Source organism: Camelus ferus, chromosome 16 (assembly GCF_009834535.1).
Source record: "Camelus ferus isolate YT-003-E chromosome 16, BCGSAC_Cfer_1.0, whole genome shotgun sequence".
Lineage (NCBI taxonomy): Eukaryota > Metazoa > Chordata > Mammalia > Artiodactyla > Camelidae > Camelus > Camelus ferus.
In genome coordinates this window covers 33,274,532-33,294,224 of record NC_045711.1, presented here as the reverse complement: position 1 = coordinate 33,294,224, position 19,693 = coordinate 33,274,532, and the positions used below count along the sequence as shown (strand labels likewise).

The following is a 19,693-nucleotide window of genomic DNA, read 5'->3' as shown; positions in this document are numbered from 1 at the left end:
GCCACTAGGCTGGCGACACGGCGAGCGGAGGCGCGGGGACAGGAAGTACCCCCGGCGCTTCCTCACGCTTCAGCCGGGCCCAGCCCCACCATGGTCCCCGGTCTGGGGACAGGGCCCCGCCAGACCCCGGGCCAGAACCTTGACACCTGCGTGGCGGGGGCTCCGGCGGGAGACCCACGGCCACCGTGACCCAGCCTCCGGACCCAAGCTCAGGTAACCTTCGAATCCGGGCCACGTTCGGGGGCGTACGGTAGTCTGCGTGGCCCGTGGGATTGGGGGGGCCTCCTAGCCTAGGCCTGACTCCAAGGCCGCGGGAGAAGATGAGAGGGGATGGGCTGCCAGGGTTGCCCAGGCCCGGCCCAGGGCAGAGGACAGAGGGATGCGGGCCGGGAGAACGGCCGCCCCGCCCAGGCCTGGTCTCCGAGCTTCCATAGTCCCTCCCTCCACGCCCTGCCTTTCCCTTCCACCTTCTTCCCTCCCCTCCCCTCCCCCCACCCAACCCCGCCCCGAGCTCAGGTGGCCACTAGGTGTCAGAAGTGGCCCGGGTCTTGGCCCGAGCTGCTGCTCCTGCAGCCCCAGGGGTACTCGCCCCTCCCTCACTGCCCGGAGGGAGGAGGTGTCACTATGCTGGGAGGCTGAACTCACCCCTTGCCCAGTTTTGCAGTGCCCTCCTCCGCCCCCCTCAACGCAAGATGACGATTTTGCCCTCCGTTCCCAAGCCAGGAGTCTTTGCCTGACTGACTACACCCCAACCCTGCAGCGTACGGATAAATATCACTTCTCGCCAGTCTTTCCTGAAGGCCTAGAGCTTGCCATGAGCAACCTCCCCTGCCCCGACGGCTAAGAGAGGAAGGAGCCAGGGCCAAGGCTAGGGGCCAGCCCCTACCGAAGTCCCGGGCCAGGCCCCCTATCCAGGAAACGCTGTGAGTAGATAACAACTCCAGCTCAGACTTCCTACAAGCTCAGAACAAAAGGTTCTTTCGTGTCGGATGCCTGGCAAGACTTACCAAAGGCCTGACAGTAGTAGGGAAATGAGGTTTCCTCCCCTGGAGACGTATATGAGCCTCAGCAAAGGGACCCCCCCGCCCCCAGCACTGGAGGACTTCTCATGGGCCCTGGCTGGAGACTTCTGGAAGTCCTTGGCCAAGGGGGACCTTAGGGATCCAGTGCCTCCTTACAAAGAGAATATAGTCTCAGGAGCATGGCAAGACACTGCCCTGAGCACATCTTCCCAGAGGGCAAACTCAGCTGGGCCCACCCCCTCAGAGTGACCAAACTTCAACCCTCCCCCAAACCCTTCCAGTTGGAGGGAGTTAATGGACATTTTAAATTAAGAAACAGCTTCCTTCACATACCGACAGGCAAACAGCAGGCAACAAGTGCCTTGTGAGTTGAGTCCTTGGCACCAAGCCCTTTCCCATTGTTTGGTCCGCATATTTGGGTTTAGAGGATGAGGACTGGAATGGACAGGGCTGCACAGAGGTGCAGAGCCTTGCTGAGGACCTGATTTGAGCTTCTTGATGTAGGACTTTCAGCCCCTAGCCCCTTCCAAAACTGGGAGAGAGACTCTTGCCAGGTGGAATGGGACCTTTGGGTCCTCCCCCCACCCCTTAGGAGGGAGAGCACATCCAGCCACCAGCAGTGCTCCCAGCATGAGATGGGAGTGGCTGTCTGAGTGAGGCAGGGTGCCTCCATGGGTAGCAGTCCCATGGGACCTATCTCTAAGGACTCATGCCTCCACCCCACCATTTTAAAGAGCAGGTGATCCCACCAAACTGTGGTCAAGCACCAAGACCCCGTGTCCTTTCCTCTGCCGCTAGAATCCCTAACCTAGAATGGCGATCACTCAGTCCCTCCCTACCCCGTCCCTGCTGCTGAGACTCAGCCTTGGAGACCAGAGAAGCACCTACTCTTTAGCCGGCCATGGTGATCAGCAAGGAGAGTAGCCCAAAGGCCCCTTCTTGGGGACCAAGATGTGGCCAAGGTTTTCTATGCAAACCCATCCCTTCCTGCATTCACTACACTACACCAGCTTTTTTTTTTTTTTTAATATATTTTTACTGAAGTACAGTCAGTTTACAATGTTACACTAGCCTTTATGTTCCTCAGACTCACCAGGTTCACTCCCACTCTCCTTTGGTATGTTCTTCCTCTATCACTTGGCTCATTCCTTCAAATCTCAACTCAAACATTCCCTCCTCAGAAAGGCCACTCCTGACCATTCAGTCCAGTAGCTGGGGTCAGGGACTGAGATGTAGGGAGATACCCTGGATTAAGTGTGCTAGCAGCAGCCCCAAGAAACCACACCTTGAGCTCACCCTGTTCTTTGGCCAAAAGCATTTGAAAAGCAGGAAGAACCCAGACAGCCAGCAGAATGTACCTCGTAAGCAGGACCTCAGATCCCCTAGTGCCTGGCTGATCACGTCTGCCTTGCTAGGGTTCCCAGACTTAGAAGGGGAAAGAAAACCCAGATGCCCAGTTACATTTGAATTTAATATTATTTTGGCACAAGGATGTCTCACATAGCACATACAATATACTAAAAATGTATTTGCTGTTTATCTGAAATTCAGATCTAACAGGGTGCCCTGCATTTTATATGGCAGTTCTACCCTTGCTCTGGTGAGGGGCCTCTCAGCAGTTCTGGCCTCTCCCAGCAAAGCTTCCCTACCCCTAGCAGGCTGAAACACCCAGTTAACTCCTGTTCAGCAGAAGCATTAGGCACAGGCCTTAACCTTGGGCTGCAGAGAACCCCACAGGCATTGGAGATGGGGCTCCCCAGACCTAAGGCACTGTAAGATGCAAACATTCAAATTCAGTCACTCTTTACAGCTCTTTTTGTCGAGTCCCTTCAAGGTGCCAGGTGCTGGGCGCCACTGGGGATGTAACAAGAAGTGGGACAGGCCCAGCCCTGTCCTCTTCAGGCCCTAACAGCACATAGAAAGGGTGCTTATCCCAGATGTGAGGGCCAGGGAAAGCTTCTGGGGAGTGGCATAGAATTGTAGAGCCATAGGGCGAGCAGGGGTTAACCCGGCAAAGGGACAGCAGAGAGAAAGCAGGAGCTTGGCTGGAAGGCAGGTGAGGAGGCCCACCAGTACTGCCAGAATAGGAATCCACATGCCTGAACCAAAGCCTGCGCCAGCTCCTCCAGCTCCAGGCGGTGGGCCTGGCCCAGGGGTGATAATCATCAAAGGACACATCTGCTGACCTGTATACTAAGGGCTAGAGTGGCTGTCAGCCAGTGGCGGCATTGTCAGGCTCGCTCCATGGGGCCCTTGCTCCAACATCCTTGAAAAGAAAACTGATCTGAATCTGAAAGTACACGGCTACTTTGATGAGCTTAAAATGGAACTATAATTGCTCAGTGGGGAAATCCTTTCTTCCAGCTTCAGGGGTAGTGGAGGTGGCCAGAAAATCAGCAGCCCCAGTAGGTGCAGCCAGCATGTCCAGCGGAGAGCAGTGATGGTGGCAGGAGGGGCAGCAAGGTGGGGGACTGGCCACAAAGCTTCCTTTGAAGACAATGAGTCACCTGGGACTCCGGAGTGCGAGGGGATTGGGCTGAGGGACGTCACAGGCTGTGGATCCCGAGTTGACCCCAAAGTTGGTCCAGTCTGGAAAAACAAGATGTAGATAAACAAGAGTAACCTGTCCGCGAGCCAAAAGAACATTCAGGAGGGATGGAGAAGCAATGAGAACCAGGACTGTCAGGCCAGCTTTCACTTCTGCCCAGAACAGGCACATGGGAGGCAGAGGCGGAGAGGGGACCAGCCCAGGGCAGGAGGTGGCTCGACAGCACGGGGCACCCAAGGGGCGCGACCGTGGAAGGGGTGGGCTTGCCCAGCCTCGCAGTTTGCTTCTGCGCAGCCCCCCACAGGGCATGGTGGGGGGATCAGGAAGAAGTCTGTTTTTCCTCTCGCCCTTCCTTTCACCCTTCCTCTCTTTCTTTCAACAAAGGTTTATTGGTCACCTACTTGTGCCAGACATTGTTCTGGGCCCTGGAGAGACAGTAATCCATAAGACAGACAAGGTCCCTGCTTGCATGTAACTTATACGAAGTGGGAGAGACAGATAATTAAAAGATAAACACACGTGCACGCACACACACAGAAACCTACTTGCATGTAGGAACCAGTGTTGCAAAGAACATGAAGCAGAGGAAGGGGACAGTGTCACAGGAGGGAGGGCTGTTGTTGAGGGGTGCCAGGGACGGCTCTCTGCGGAGAGCAGAGTGAGGTTCAGGCACGGGAAGAACCAGGGGATGTGGTTCCAACCAGGGAAGCAGAGGGAGGGCAGAGGCCCCCTGGAAAGGAACGTGCACGCCATCCCCGTTCCACCCTGCCCGCCAACACTCCTCTTCCCCAAGCAGAGAAGTCAGCTGCATGTGCAGACCAGAGAGCAGGGATGCAAACAGGTTGTTGCAGAAGTCAGGTTGAAGATGTGAGGGGTGTAGCAGGGACTCCACCAGAGGTTCCTGGGGCGCTGAAGAAGGGTCCATAGTCCTGAGCACTGACCACATCTGTCACCGTCTGGAGAATCTGGACATCAGTCACAGTTGGTAGGCACCACCAAGCTCCCCTGGTCCAGCCCGTTTGCCCAGTGTCTGGTGATGCGGCCTGAGCAGGAGGCACTGGAGCCCAGCTCCAGTGTCACACTCACTGGGCCAGCTCTCCCCTCCAGGAAGGAAACCAGGAGGAGGTTTGTGTCCCAGTCGTGTCCTCAGTTCTACCTCCGCACTTTTCTCCTTGAGCCTGCCAGTCATTCAGTCGGTCAACAAACATTGAAGACCTGCTCTGTGAACACCAGGGGTATTGTGGAGAGCAAGAAAGACACAGGGGTTCAAGGGTGTGAGGCCTGGGGTGAGGAGTGGCCAGAGCTTGGGGTGGTGTCAGCAGAGACATGGACGTGGAGGGTGTGAGCTGCTGATAACGCCAGCCATCTAATCACCTCTGCAGCCAGCCATAAACCCCAGGGACAGGACTCCCACACTTTGTTTTTGTCTTGGTTCCTTAAAGCTATTCCAACTCTGGCTCCATCCCTTCTACCCCGCCACCCTTCATTCTCAGCCCAGCAACTCGTGAGGAATGCGGTGTGGAGGAAAGTACAGGATGACCTAGCCACGGTGGAGGACGCCCCAAGTGGGAGACTGCTGAAGGCTCAGGCAGGGTTTCCCAGCTGGAGCTTTAGGGCAACCCTCTCCCAGAGGAGGGCCCAGCTGAACCCAGAAGAGCAGACGGAGGCGGGTCACATGAGGCCCTGTCTCTGAGGAGTGTGCACAAGGCTGCCGACTCTTCCAGGGTCCCCGCCAGTCAGCATCCTGCGTGTCCTGAGTCAGAGGTTTCACTTGGCCTCGCTTTGTCCCTCCTCTCATCCTTTATACCTCTCTTGACCTTGGCCATCGCCTTCTGCCTGAGTGTTCCTATCAGCCAGCTGGTCCTTGTTTTGAGAGCAGATTAAAAGGCACCCTGACCTTAGCTCAGAACTTCCCTCACCCAAGAAGCCACACTCCTCTGATCTCTCCCAGCCAGTGGGAGACCCTAAGAGGTGGGCTGGGGCCGGGGAAAATCGCACCCCTCAGTCAGTTCCCCGAACTACAGTTGTTCCCTAGTCTCTTGCCTCATCACCCACTGTGGAGCAGTCATGCGTCCTACTTTTGAAGGGATCCAAGGGGTCAGTGCCTGGAGCAGGGCCGGAGCTGGGCCCTCCTGCTCCTACAGCAAGGGGTAGCTCAGGTCTTCTGGATAGACTTCTGGGTAGCTCATCCCAAAGCTCCAGGGCCGAGAAATGTACTCTAAGGGCCAGCTCTTAGGTTCCACGGCCTAAGGCTGTTGGAAGGCAAGGATACTGCTTGGAGACTCTAATATATCTTTGTCCATCCCAGCAGTCTATGATCTGTAGCCCTTCATGGCTTGAAAGGCAACATCAGGTCCAAACGGACATGCCTTAGAGTGCTCTCATCCATCCTGGGGAGTTTTCTCTCCTTCCACAGGCCTCCCTTCATCTAATAAATCCAGGCACCTCAAAGAGCTTATTTTGACCCAGGGCTCAGTCCTGACTTCACTAGCCATGGAGTCAAGACCAATGGTGCCATGCCAGTGAGCCCAGCTTCTAAGCACTTTAGGGACCCATGCTCTGTGTCCTGCCCCCCATGGCATCTCCACAGTGCCCAGGTGGCCAGGTCAGCATCAGTCATGCACAGCAAGCACCAGCCGCTGCCCCCAAGATGACGGGGTCCAACTGGGCCCCATCCAGGTTCCTCCATGGAGAAGTTTCTCCCCAGAAGCCCCAGCGCCTCTCAGCAGAGAAGGTCTGCTGAGCTAAAAGGGTCTCATCTCAGATTCTTTCTTCCTCCTATGCACGTTGGTCAACCCACCCACCCCACTCTCAAGGGGGGTGACCTGAGGTGGCCTCTGACCAGCCACAGAAGGGCACTGCCTCCTTCTACTCAACATGGGACTTTCTGCCTGACATCTGCATGAAAGATCCACTCAAGCGAGCCTCCTAAAACAAAGCGAACTCTTCAGGGTAACTTTAAAAAAAATGTCATTTTCTCCCCTATGAACCCCTCCCCTGAGCCATCTTTGATGCCTTCCAGGGAGTTTATGGAAGGGTCCCAGGGAAGGAATGGGAGACCAGGCAGGTGCAGGATGCTGCTGGGGCTGGCATTGGGGCCGGAGGCCCTTCAGGGGCCCTGGGCATTCTGAGGTGGGAGCAGAACCCAGGATGAATTTGCCTCGGGCTCTGGGTCCCATGATGGACACCGTATTAGAGGCCGCAGTGGGGTGCCCCTCCCCAGCTCGGTGGGAGGCTGGCTGGACCCCCAGCTTCAGGCTCCCGTGCCATTCCGATGGTGGCTGTCCTCCTCACTCCCCTTCTCTGTGGGTCCCCCTTGTTGCTGTCACTGTTTCCACAACAGGCTTGCTTTTGTTTCCTTCTGTCTCTCAGTTTCTCGCTCGTCTCTCCTTCCTTCCACCTCTGTCTTCCTGTTTGACCCTGGGTTCCCTGGGCTTCCAGGAGGCAGATGATAATCTCCAGCATTTCAGAGCATGGGTGGTTTCATTCAGTTTCCTGTCCCCTCTGGCAACAATGAGTAAGAGACACACAGGTGCCAGGGGGTATGTTAGGGCCAGTTAGACACCTCAGCTCCAGAGCCCCAAGCGGGTCCTCACTGGGGTTGAGGCAGATTCGCTGCGCTCAGCTGGGCCCTCAGAACAGGAGAGGGCTGGCCATGCCCTGGCCTGACAGCTGAGGCCGGTGGAAGCCTGGCACGCCCACCCACTGCCCCTTGCCACCACCATAGTCAGCCTGCCTTGAAGGCTGGAATTCATTCGTCCTAGTCCGGCTCTCAGCAGACCTGCCAAGTACATGGGCGGCTTGGCCTGCTCCAGGCTCTGGAAATGTGTGTGAAGATAGCGGTGCCTCAGACATGCTTTCAGGAAGGCAGATCAGGCCTTGAGGGGCAGTGGGTGGCGACCAACCCAGTGGGTGGGCATTCCAGGCAGAAGGAATGAATGGTAAGAAAGACCCAGGAGCCCAAGACATCAAGGTCTGTTTGACACACCAGTGGGGTGAGCCCCGCAGACCACTGAACTGTCAGGGGAAAAAGGAATCTGACTAGAGTTGCAAACGTTTTTAGTTTGCCAAGTAAAGACACTAAAAAAAAAAAATCCATCATTTTCTCTCAGCACCGTTTTATGAAAGAAGTAGTATTTTTCACTTAAAAAAAAACCAGAACAAATTCTTAGGATAAAAGATATTGTGACCCAGAAAAGACAGCTGGCATCTTGGCTGATAGATGCTGATTGCTTTTCTATGTCTCACTCTTGTTCTTCTCCCTTTATTGCTGACTGTTGAACACTTTATCAAGGGCCACAACCAGCCAGCGCACTGGTCTCTGGGAAACGCTGATAGAGGGGCCTGTGGAGGTAGGGCAAGGGCTGGGGACCTGGAGGGTGCAGGGGCCACTGCAGGAAGGACTTTGGACTTCACACTCAGGAGTTTGGATTTCATCCTCCAGCTGATGAGCTGGGAGGGGTTCTCAGGTTAGATCCGTGCTCTGGGACAAACATTCATTCTCACAGCTGTAAGGGTGGACCTGAGGGAGAGAGACGGGGAGCCCAGAAGAGGGGCTGGCAGAAATAATGAAGGTCTGTCCCAAGGTGGGGATAGTAGCGGTGGGACTGGGAAAGGGGGAGGAGCTGGAAGAGCAAGGTCATTCCGCTCACATCCACTCAGGGACCATGAACAGAGGGAAGGAGCCTCACTAGGGGCAGAACCAGAAGAAGTGGGCTTAAGACTTGGGAGTGAAAATAAGAACATCTTGCTGTAAAGAATATGACCCTTGACATTGGTGAGAGTGGACCAGCGTTCTGGAAGGTGGCAGAGGAGTGGGCAGTGGAGCGGCACTTGTCTGACTTTGCACTTGGGCCGCACCTCTTGTGCAACCTTCGTCGACTTACTAACCTCTCTTTGCCTCAGTTTCCTCAGCCGTAAAATGGGAATCAAATAGTACCTAACTCACAGGGTTGCTTGGAGTTTCAAATTAGTGAAGATGTATAAAGTGCTTAGATGCCTGGCTTGAGAGACGTAGCCGGACACTGGTGCACGTTGTATCCCCAGCACCTACACAGCCCCGGGGCCTAGGAGGCACCGTTAATGCTGGCGAAGTGAAGGGAGGGGGCACAATCGGTAAAATTCTAGGCCTGGCTTTGTGGGCTCAGAGCCTGCCTTCCGGGGTCTTGGGCAGTGTTTTGAAAGCTCCTGGTTCTCTGGGGGCAGCTCTTATCTGCCACTCTACACTCAGCTACCAGTGATTAAGATGGAAACTCAACTGAGCTTGTGACCACCTGGGACCTAGGCGTGGGAAGGGATTTGACACATCTTGGAAGGTTCTTTGCAGTGGATGCCCAGTCCAGCTGCATCTGGAGAGGCAGGAAGCAGGCAGAAAAAGGGGGCAAAGTGTCTCGTGGCCAGAGGAGGGCGAGCAGACAGGAGGAACCCTGGTGGCAGTAGGAGTGAGAAGAGCTGGCTCCTGTCATACACCTCCTCACAGTGAAGGACCTGTGCCATGCAACACCAAATCCTCATCTCCTGCCCTCCCACCACCCACACCTGCTTCTGGAATACTTTCCGCCTAGGAACATGCCTTTCAAGGCATCATCACCCCCTCAACTCCACCCACCCATCCAATCAGTAGCTGCCTCCTTGGGCACACGCTAAATAGTCTACCAGTTCCCTCAGCCTCTGGGCGCCCCTGAGCCCCAGAGTTTGCTAATCACTTATCTTCACTGGCGGCTCTGAGATACAAATGCAGTCTTGGCAATGCGCAAACTAAGACCTTCCTCAGGAGGAAGTCCCACCTTGGCCTGGCAGCCTCCGCTCACATCCTTGTGTTCACCGGTGGAAACTGCTTTCTGTTTCATCTGCTTGAAATATGAATCTTCTAGTGACTGGCCTGCTCAAGTCCTACCCCTCCTTTCAGGACTCAGCCCAACTGACACCCCCAGCCAGCACTCAGGGCCTGTCACCTCTTTAGGAATTGCTTGTTGAGCATCTGGGGAGTCTGTGGGTGAGACCATCTCCAGCACAAGCACAATGCGTGGTCTCTGGAGAACTGTGTGGGGGATCCAGTGAATGAAAGAAAGGAGGGAGACATTTTTAATGTAGACCAGGCAAGATTAGGCAATAGGAGACAGGACAGATGTGAGTCAAAGATTACTCAGATGTTCCCGACTGAGAGGCAGAGATGGATCGTCACTGTCCACTGTGACAGAGCTGGGCCTGGAGTGAAGAAATGCACCCCCTTCCCCTGCCGGGGAGTCGGGGCCTGACATCTCCAAAGGCAGAGCATAGTGGAGCCAGGGTCCAAGGATGCGTAGCTGCCGTAGGGCCCTGTCCTTGGGATGTCAACATTTTTTAAAAAACAGTATCTTTCTTCTAAATTTGTGCTTGACATGAAGCTGAGGGGGAAGAACTAAGACGTGAAAGTTAAAGTTAAGAAAATTTCATCAAAAGATGGTATTGCTAAGTCAAAAGCAGTAAGACTGAATTTTACAGATATTCTGCATTTAGACAAGGGGAAAATCAGATGCCCATAAACAAATGTAATTTTTCACATGAAAAAGATCTAAGGATTTCCGTCAACTCCCAGGTTCAGCATGTCACTGGGCCCACAAGGCTGCCAGAACCACCCCAGCCCTCTTGGGCTGCACCAGTAAACTCACATTAACTGAACCCCATAAATAAGAAATGGGGGACATGGAAAGGTTTTTGTGTCCTGCTCAGTTTCAATGGGAAGCACCCCACCAGTGGAGATAGCATCCTGAAACATGCGAAGAAAAGTGATCAGAACAAGTAGGAAGCCAAAGAGAGAGTTACTTGGGTTCAACTGAAGTGCTAGCCTCCCCCTCTTCTGCCCCACAGTGAGACCAGCGAGAAGGGCCTGAGCTGCTGGAACCCATTCCCCATGAATTCATCACACCCAGCTTGATGGGTGTAAAAAAGTAAAAGATCTCTGGACTGTTAAATTAAAAAAAATAAATAAAAGAGGAGAAGAAGGGGGAAGAGGAGGGGAGGGGGCTGTGCTGGAGCTGGGATTTGAGGAGTGACGGGATTTTTCCAGCAGACAAGGAGAGATTTTTGCAGCAGAAAAGACTGGAGGATGAAAACATCAGCTCCAGAATAAACTGCTGAGCGTAAAGTGGGACTGAGAGGAGGATGCAGACTCAAAAGGGCTGTCCACACTCTGCTCCGGAGTTCAGTAGGGGCCATGCAGAGGCTTTGACCCAGAAAATGGCAGAATCTGCATGGAGTGAAGAGGAGCTAGGCAAAAAAGGAAAAAATAGAGAAAATCCAACTACTTTAAAAGTAAGACCTTCTCTTATCAAAGACGCCGCAAGGAAATTCCGAGTCAGACACTGGGAATGGTTTCTGCAACACATTTAAATGACAAAGAACTAATATCCAGAATATATAAAGAACTGTATGAGTCAATAAGAAAAATTTTTTAAATGGACAAAGGAAACAAACAGGAATAGCACAGAAGAGGAAGCATAATTGCCCCATAAACATATGAAAAGATGTTCAACCTCATTAGCAACAAAGGAATAAAAATGTCACATGCACAAAATTGGCACAAAAAATTGGAGGATGCTAAGTGTCAGTGAAGATGCGGAGCAGTGTAGAAACTCCCATCCACTGCTGGCAGGAGTGCAAATCGGTACGAGCATTTCAGAAAGCACTTTGACATTTGGACCCTCTAGAACTTTTGCATACCTTTGAACATCTGCATGCACTTGAGCCAGAAATTGAGTAATATTTCTCAAAGAGGACCAGTTTAGTTTTTGTTTTGATATTCTATTTGTTGGGGGAATAATACTTTTGCAAAATACAGTAAAAATGAATTCCTAAAAAATGAAGTGAAAAAAGACACACTATACAAGCCCTGATATTTTATTATTAGATTCAACAGACGTGAAGTTACTTATGTATAAACCAAGGAGACATGCAAGAATGTTACTGGGAAGTTGTTTTGTAATAATGAAAAACAAGAAGTAACTCACATGTCTGGTGACAGGATTAGAGATTGGAGAGAAAGAAATTGTGGCATAATCACATGACAGATTATTATGGCCTATGATAGAGTTGTGAAAATAATTGAGCTGTAACTAAGAACACCACCAATAAAGCCTCAGAACATAACTGTGAGAGAAAAACAAGCCTCAGAAAACTCTAATATAATGCATTTTTTTAAAAAGCCTTATCAAAGTACAATGTGCTCTTCCATGTTGTGGCATAATTCACCCATTTTAAGTGTACAATTTGATGATTATTAGATTATCTAGAGAATTGTGCAGCTATCACACTATCTAATTTCACTGCATTTCCATCACCTCCAGAATAACCCTCATGCCCATTTTGAGTCACTCCCCATTCCTACCCCCAGCCCCAGACAACCCCTGATCTAAATTCTGTCTCTATAGATTTGACTTTTCTGGACATTACATATAAATGGGATCATGGGATAGGTAGCCTCTTTCACCTAAGCATAATGTTTTTGGAGTTCATCGTGTTGTAGCATGTAACAGAACTTTGTTCCTTTTTATTGCCAACTAATACTGTGTGGATCTATTGCATTTTGTTTAATCATTCATCAGTTGATGGACATTTGGGTCATTTCCACTTTTCAGCTCCTTTGAATAATGCTGCTTTGCAGGCATGTCTTTGCACAGACGTGTTCATTTCTCTTAGGTACATACCTAGGTGACATCATCTTTGTAAAGCTCTAAAACAAGCAGAACTGAACAGTGTGATGTTTAGAGATACATACAAAGTCCTAAAACTATTGTTTTTTTTTAATTGAAGTATGTCAGTTACAAAGTGTGTTTCTGGTGTATAGCACAATGTCCCAGTCATGCATATACATGCATATATTTGTTCTCATATTCTTTTTCATTAAGGGCTACTACAAGATATTGAATATAGTTCTCTGTGCTTTACAGAAGAAATTTGTTTTTTGATCTATTTTTATATATAGTAGTTAATATTTGCAAATCTCAAACTCCCAAATTTATCCCTTCCCACTCCCTTTCCCCCAGTAACCATAAGATCGTTTACTATGTCTGTGAGTTTGTTTCTGTCTAAAACTATTCTTTACAAGAGAATGACAAAGACAGTTTTGGGGGGAGTCAGTTGGGGGTGCATGTGGGGGCAGGAGATGGAAAAGGGAAGGACAGGACTCAGCTGGACCAGAGTAATGTTGGGTGGTAGGTTTATGGGTCTTCATTTTATTATGCTTCATAACTTACATATACATTAGATAGCATATATACATACGTGTTTATGTTATATATGTAACATAATAAGGAGACATTTTAAAAAATGAAAGCCTATCTCCAATACCCAACAATTCTACTGGGTTCTCATCTCAGAATAACCAGGTCACAGCTGACTGGATAAAGAAGATGTAGTGTATATACATATATTTAGATATGGTGTATATACATATATATATGTATATATACACAATTCAGTATTACTCAGCCATAAAAAAAGATTGTATTAATGCCACTTGCAGCAACATGGATGGACCTGGAGTTTGTCATTCTAAGTGAAGTAAGCGAGAAAGAGAAAGAAAAATCCCATATGATATTACTTATATGTGGAATCTGAAAAAAAAAAGGGGGGGGAATACAAGTGAACTTATCTACAAAACAGAAACAGACTCACAGACATCGAGAAAGAACTTATGGTTACCATGGGAAGGGATAAATCAGGAGTTTGAAATTTGCACCTCTTGGGGAGTGATAGAAATGTTAGCTATCTTGATTGTGGTGGTAGTTTTATTGGTGTATATTTCTGTCAAAATTCATTAAATTGTCCATCTGAAATATGTGTAGTTTACTGTACAGGAATCACACCACAATAAAGGTTTTTGTTGTTTTTTTTTTTAAAGAATGAATAAGCAAGTCACTGTTCCGGCCACCTGTCTGTACTCAGCCTGTTCTCAGTTCCCTCTGCTCTGGCTGCACTGGCTCCCTAGCTGTTCGTCAAAGGCAAGGAGCAGCACCTGCAAGTGCTAATGCCTTCACTGAAAAGCTGCTCCCCAGAAGTCTGCTCCCTGGCCCCCTAAGGGCCCTTCTTCCCTGACTGCACACCCGTGTCCTCTCCCTTCACTCTAAACCCCTCAGCTTCAGTTACTCTTGGACACAGCTTTATCATCCTCGGCACATGTTTATTTGTTGTGTCTGTTGCCACCCACAGACACAAGCACACAGAATGTCAGCTCCCAGAATCTGGGCTCTGTGGGGCTCACTGCCGAGTCCTCAAGTCCTCAGCATGCAGAGGTGCCTGGCCGTAACGAGAATCAGTAAATACTGAGTTAATTAAAGCAGCCAAGCTTGTGATGAGATGGCGAACACTGGTGGTATCCAACTAGCGGCTCTCGTCAGCTGAAGGCACAAAATGCGGTGCTGTGAGCAACCTGTGCAGACGCCCCCAGAGGAAGGTATAATTTCAGTTGAACAGTTTGAGGTTTTGAAATGGTTATCAAACTCCACCCCTACCCCCCACAAGCACCCTCAAGGACCCCTAGGGGTCCAGGAGCTCAATTGGAGGCAGCTGGGCTAGGTGAGCCTTACTTTGCAAAGCTGGGATTCCACATTTCCATGGCAGGGTGATCTCTGGGGTAAAGGGGCCCTACCGTCGTCACCATCATAATCCAGACCGCAGACAGTTACTTCTGGAAGGCAGTTGAGTGTGAGCCCAAAAACCCAGGGAGTTCTGAGCTGGCAATGTAGATTTGGAAGCTGTTTCCAGTACCAGTCTCACCATCTGCCCACATAAGCTTAACTCTATGGCTGCAGTGAGCAACATGGAAACCACTGGCCAGTGTGGCTATTGAACATCTGAAATGTGGCCAGTCCAACTGGATTTTAATTTTACTTAATTTTAACTTAGTGTAAGCTATTTCCCCATTGAACACAAATTTATTGCTGTATTATGCTGTTGAAATTTTAGCATCTAAATTCAGAGGTGTAAAATGCACACCAGAGTTTTAAGACTTGTACACAAAAAAAAGGTAAAACATCTCATTAATAATTTTTATATTGATTTTTATAATGACATAATATTTTGGATATATTGATTTAAATAAAATGTTATTAAAATGAATGTTACCTATTTCTTTTAAAATTTTTTAATGTGGCTCCTAGAAAACATAAAATTATGTGGTTCTCATTATCTTTCCATTAGACAGTCATCTCCATCATCACAAGAAAGTTCCATTGAACATTACTGGTCTAAAGTCTAAACAAACTGTACTCACCCTTGGCCTCCAAGCATCCTCGTCATTCGCACTTCCACAGTTGGCCCAAGCTTTCTGCCAGGGAGCCCTAAACCTCTCCGACTCTCTGAGGCTAAACCCTGCACTCCTCTGGGTGAAGCTGCCTTGCCAGTCCCCTCCAGCCTGCATGACCATCCTCCTCTAGCTCCTTAGCACCTCCTATTTATAACAGCTGTGGGTTCTGTTCTCTGTGGATTTTGTCCAGCAGAAGTCCTACCACGGAAGAACGAAATTACTCAAGACTTTATCAGGTCAACAGAGTGAGAGGGAGCTGGAGACTGACTCCCCTAGCTCCTCCAAAGCTCTTGTATTTATTGAGAATAGTCAAAGAATCAAAGTGAAATACGTCATAAGAATGAGTAAAGGGCATGGTATACATGCAGGGATGCAGGTTAGCAGTTTCAGTTCGTGAAACACAGAGACATTATAATCTTAATTTAAATTTAGAGAGAAGGTTACAATACTGATGGTACAAATGGTTATTTTAAGCCTCAATCATGAGCAAGGTTAGTGTTCCAAATAATTGATAACCCAGACCACCAGAGTCTCTATACAATGATCAGAAATCATCTAAGCATGCAAAGCAGCCCAACTGTTCCCAGCCAAGGGCTAAGTCACAGTTTTCTGTGAGCAAGAGCAGCTCACATCCACCTGCGCCTGATAAGCAAAGCACGTCCTGCAGGTTAGGGCAGGGGACAAGTTATGGTTTTCCATAAGCACAAGCAGCCCTGAACCTATGACCTTGAGCTAAGTAAGCAAAGCAAGGAAAGCATGTCTCTGCTTTTTACGACGAGACAATTTGTAGCAGATTCCTGCTAGCAAAGCAGCTTCAAGGCAAGTAAGCTAAATTCCATAGATAAGGTGGTGACAGGTATTGAGAATTCAGTCTTTTTTGCTCTTAGACATTTTGCTTTGAAGTAGCAGTATAATGACAAATATAGAAAGCATTGGTTTTGATTATACATTTCTTATGTGCTTACATACAGCTGAGAATACATAAAGGTGAGAATATGATTTGATAAAGCAATCACTTCAGTATCAAAGTCTGTTAACCCAAGTTTGTGCTCCCACAAACAGCCATAAGCACAACCTTGGAGAGCTCTGTTCTCTTCACCTGCTTCTACATTAAAGGCAATTATCTTGTATTTCTCTCTCAGCCGAATGCCTTACCGATAAAGAGTGTTGGCTGATAATTTTGATAATAATAACATCTTATTTTCATGTGACAACTGACAAGAGATATCTGTCTTCATTTTCCCACAACCGTTAGAGGGAGGATGGGTAAACATGTTTACAGTTAATATACAGAGGAAACTGAGGCTCAAAGAGGTTATTTTGCTTATATCATAAGGCTTAAGTGTAGCCCAGATTTTTCTGGCTCCTAATTCAGGCTATTTCCCCTACACCTGGCTTTTGGTGTCCATTTGAGTTAATGCTGAGTAAATGGAGAAAGGCAATTTAGCCTGGGTTGAGGAAGCTGCCTATTCATGTTAGAGGCAGGACTTGAGCTGGGCTTTGAGAGATGGGTAGGTTTTGGCTAAGCAGAGAGGTAGTAGGTGGGAAATAATAGTAATCAGGAGATTCCCTGATGAACATAGAATGATGGAAGTCAACATTTGGGCATACTGTTTAATAACAGCTTTACTGAGATATAATTCATGTGCTATAAAATTCCCCCCTTTTGAAGTGTACAGTTCAGTGGTTTTTAGAATAGTCACTGATCACTACTCGTTTCAAAACATTTTCATCACCTCATAAAGAAATTCCACAACATTGGCAGTCACTCCCATTCCCTCTCCTCCTAGCCTCTTGCAACCACTAATCTATTTTCTGTCTACAGATTTGCCTATTCTAGACATTTCGTGTAAATGATTTTATCCAATATGTGGCCTTTTGTGACTGTTTTCAAGGTTCATCCATGTTGCAGCATGTCATCGATCCTTCATTTATTTTTATGGCTGAATAATATTCCAGTGTATTCATACACTACATTTTGTTTATCTGTTCATCAGTTGATGGACATTTAGGTTGTTTCCAATTTGGGGCTATTGTGAATAATATTATGCTGCTTTGAATATTTGTGTAAAAGTTTTTGTATGGACATGCTTTCTTTTTTTAATTGAAGTATAGTCAGTCTACATTATTGCGTCAATTTCTGGTGTACAGCATAATGTTTCAGTCATACATATACATACACATACATTCTTTTTCATATTCTTTTTCATTATAGGTTGCTACAAGATATTGAATGTAGTTCTCTGTGCTATACAGTATAAACTTTATCTATGTTATACATAGTAGTTAGTAATTGCAAATGTTGAAATTCCAATTTATCCCTTCCCACCCCCATTATCCCTGGTAACCGTAGTTTGTTTTCTATGTCTGTGAGTCTGTTTCTGTTTTGTAAATAAGTTCATCTATATCTTTTTTTTTTAAGATTCCAGTTATAAGTGATATGATATGGTATTTTTCTCTCTCTTTCTGGCTTACTTCACTTCGAATGATGATCTCCAGGTCCATCCATGTTGCTACAAATGTTATTATTTTATTGTTTTTTATGGTTAAGTAGTATTCCATTGTATAAATATACCACAACGTCTTTATCCAGTCATCTGTCAATGGACATTTAGGTTGCTTCCATGTCTGGCTGTTGTAAATAGTGCTGCTATGCACAATGAGGTGCATGTATCTTTTTGAATTAGAGTTCCCTCCAGGTATATGCCCAGGAGTGGGACTGCTGGATCATACGGTAAGTCTATTTTCAGTTTTTTGAGGAACCTCCATACTGTTTTCCATAATGGCTGCACTGAACTACATTTCTAACAACAGTGTAGGAGGGTTCCCTTTTCTCCACACCCTCTCCAGCATTTATCGTTTGTTGACTTTTGAATGATGGCCATTCTGACTGGTGTGAAGTGATACCTCATGGTAGTTCTGATTTGCATTTCTCTGATAATTAGTGATATTGGGCATTTTTTCATGTGCCGATTGGCCATTTGTATGTGTATGGACATGTTTTCAATTCTCTTGGGTGTATGCCTAGGAATGGGATTACAGGATCCCATGGTTACTCTGTTTAACATTTTGAGGAACTGCCCATCTGTGTTCCAAAGTTTATTTTAGGCACCTTGGTAGTTGTGAAGTGGTATCTCATTGTGATTTGATTTGCATTTCCGTGATGACTAATGAAGTTGAGCAACTTTTCATGTGCTTATTGGTCAGTTGTGTGTCTCTGGAGAATGCCTATTCAAATCCTCTGCCCATTTTTAATTGTTATTTGTCTTTTTATCATTGAGTTGTAAGAGTTCTTCATATATTCTGGACACAAGTCCCCTGTCATTTACATGGTTTGCAAACATTTTCTCTCATTCCGTGGGTTGTCTTCATTTTCTTGATGGTGTCCTTCGAAGCACAAAGGTTTTTAATTTGGATGAAGACCAGTTTATCTATTTTCTTCTGTCACTTGTGCTTTTGGTGTCATATCTAGGAAACCATTGCCTAACCCAAGGTCACAAAGATTTATACCTGTTTCTTCTAAGATTTTTATGATTTTGGCTCTTACATTAAGTCTGTGATCCATTTTGGGTCAATTTTTTAAAATGGTATGAGGTAGGGGTCCAACGTCATTCTTTTACCTGTGGAAATCCAGTTGCTCCAGCACTGTTTGTTAAAAAGACTTTCTTCTCTTTCCCCTACCCCAAGGGTGCCATTTAATTGTCCTCGCACCCTTGTCAAAAATCAGTGGAACATAAATGTGTGGGTTTATTTCTGGACTACTCCATTGTTGGGCATATTTTCTAATGGATATTTTTCCCAAACTGGTAACTGGTAACCTGTCCTTCCCTGGAAGAGAAATGGAGCGATGGCAAGCTCTCCCAAGCAGACTGCATTTCCTTGGTGGGTCAGGTATCCGTGGGGTCATAATTACATCCTCCTGGGGGATTTGGAACATGCTCCATTGTTTTGATGGCAGCTGGGAGGTAGTTGACTGAACAAAAGACCTTATCTCTTTACTACCTCTCAAGGTTAATATAAATATCAAATTAGATCATTTACACAAAAGAATTTAGAAAAGTCTAAAGTGCTATCCAAATGTAAGTTGTACTTACTTTTAGATTATCTTCCAACTCCATTTAGCCTTTGCTTTTATGATTTTTCAATGAGGCAGACGCTTTTCCATACTGAACTCAGTCCGGAACCCAGATGTTCTTTAGACATCATCACAGGGTCACATGGTTAGACCTGAGAATGGACCAGCAGAATGGAACACCTGCCCTACCAGCTTCCCAGACACAGTTCTCAAACACAAGTCCTGGCTCAAACTTGCCTCCCTCCTGTTTCTCTCCCGGTAGAAGAGAAGGGCTCCCTGGTTACAAACTAAGCCTCAGGCTCTTTTCCCTCCCTACCCGTCTTGTCTAGGACCCCTCCTTTAGGGCCCGAAGGGGTACCACTCTGAAAACCCACACCCCCACCAAAGCCTCCACTGGTCAAGAGACCCTGTGCCCTCCCAGCAGACAGCAGTTCACAGTGCACACACAGCCCACTGCCCTTAAAGCCTGGAAAACCAAGCTGTTAGGACCACCCGAGAGCAGGCTGGCTCTGAGGAGGCTGGCTCTGAGCCAAGCCCCTGCCCTCAATGGGGCTGCTCTGGTTACAGGCATCCACTTAGCCCTGAAGTGTCCACTGGTGTGAGGGAAAGCCATGGGCTCAGCTCTCTCCCTACTCTCCCCCTCCATAGTATTTAATGACAACACTGACAATGCCCTGTCTCCCCCTCCTCCTAGGGGTGGGCAGCCACCCTCCTCTTCTCCCCACCTTCCTCCCCAGCCCCCCTCCTCCTCCACACATCCTCTG

At 48.0% G+C, this 19,693-nt stretch overlaps 1 long non-coding RNA gene across 1 annotated transcript; it reads left to right on the top strand.

The window, feature by feature from the left end:
* Nucleotides 1-75: 75 nt before the first annotated feature.
* Nucleotides 76-14,667, top strand: LOC116656762. The gene is made up of 2 exons (XR_004311688.1): nt 76-213; nt 13,451-14,667. It is a non-coding gene; the product is annotated as an uncharacterized LOC116656762 (long non-coding RNA).
* The last annotated feature ends 5,026 nt before the right edge of the window (nt 14,668-19,693 follow it).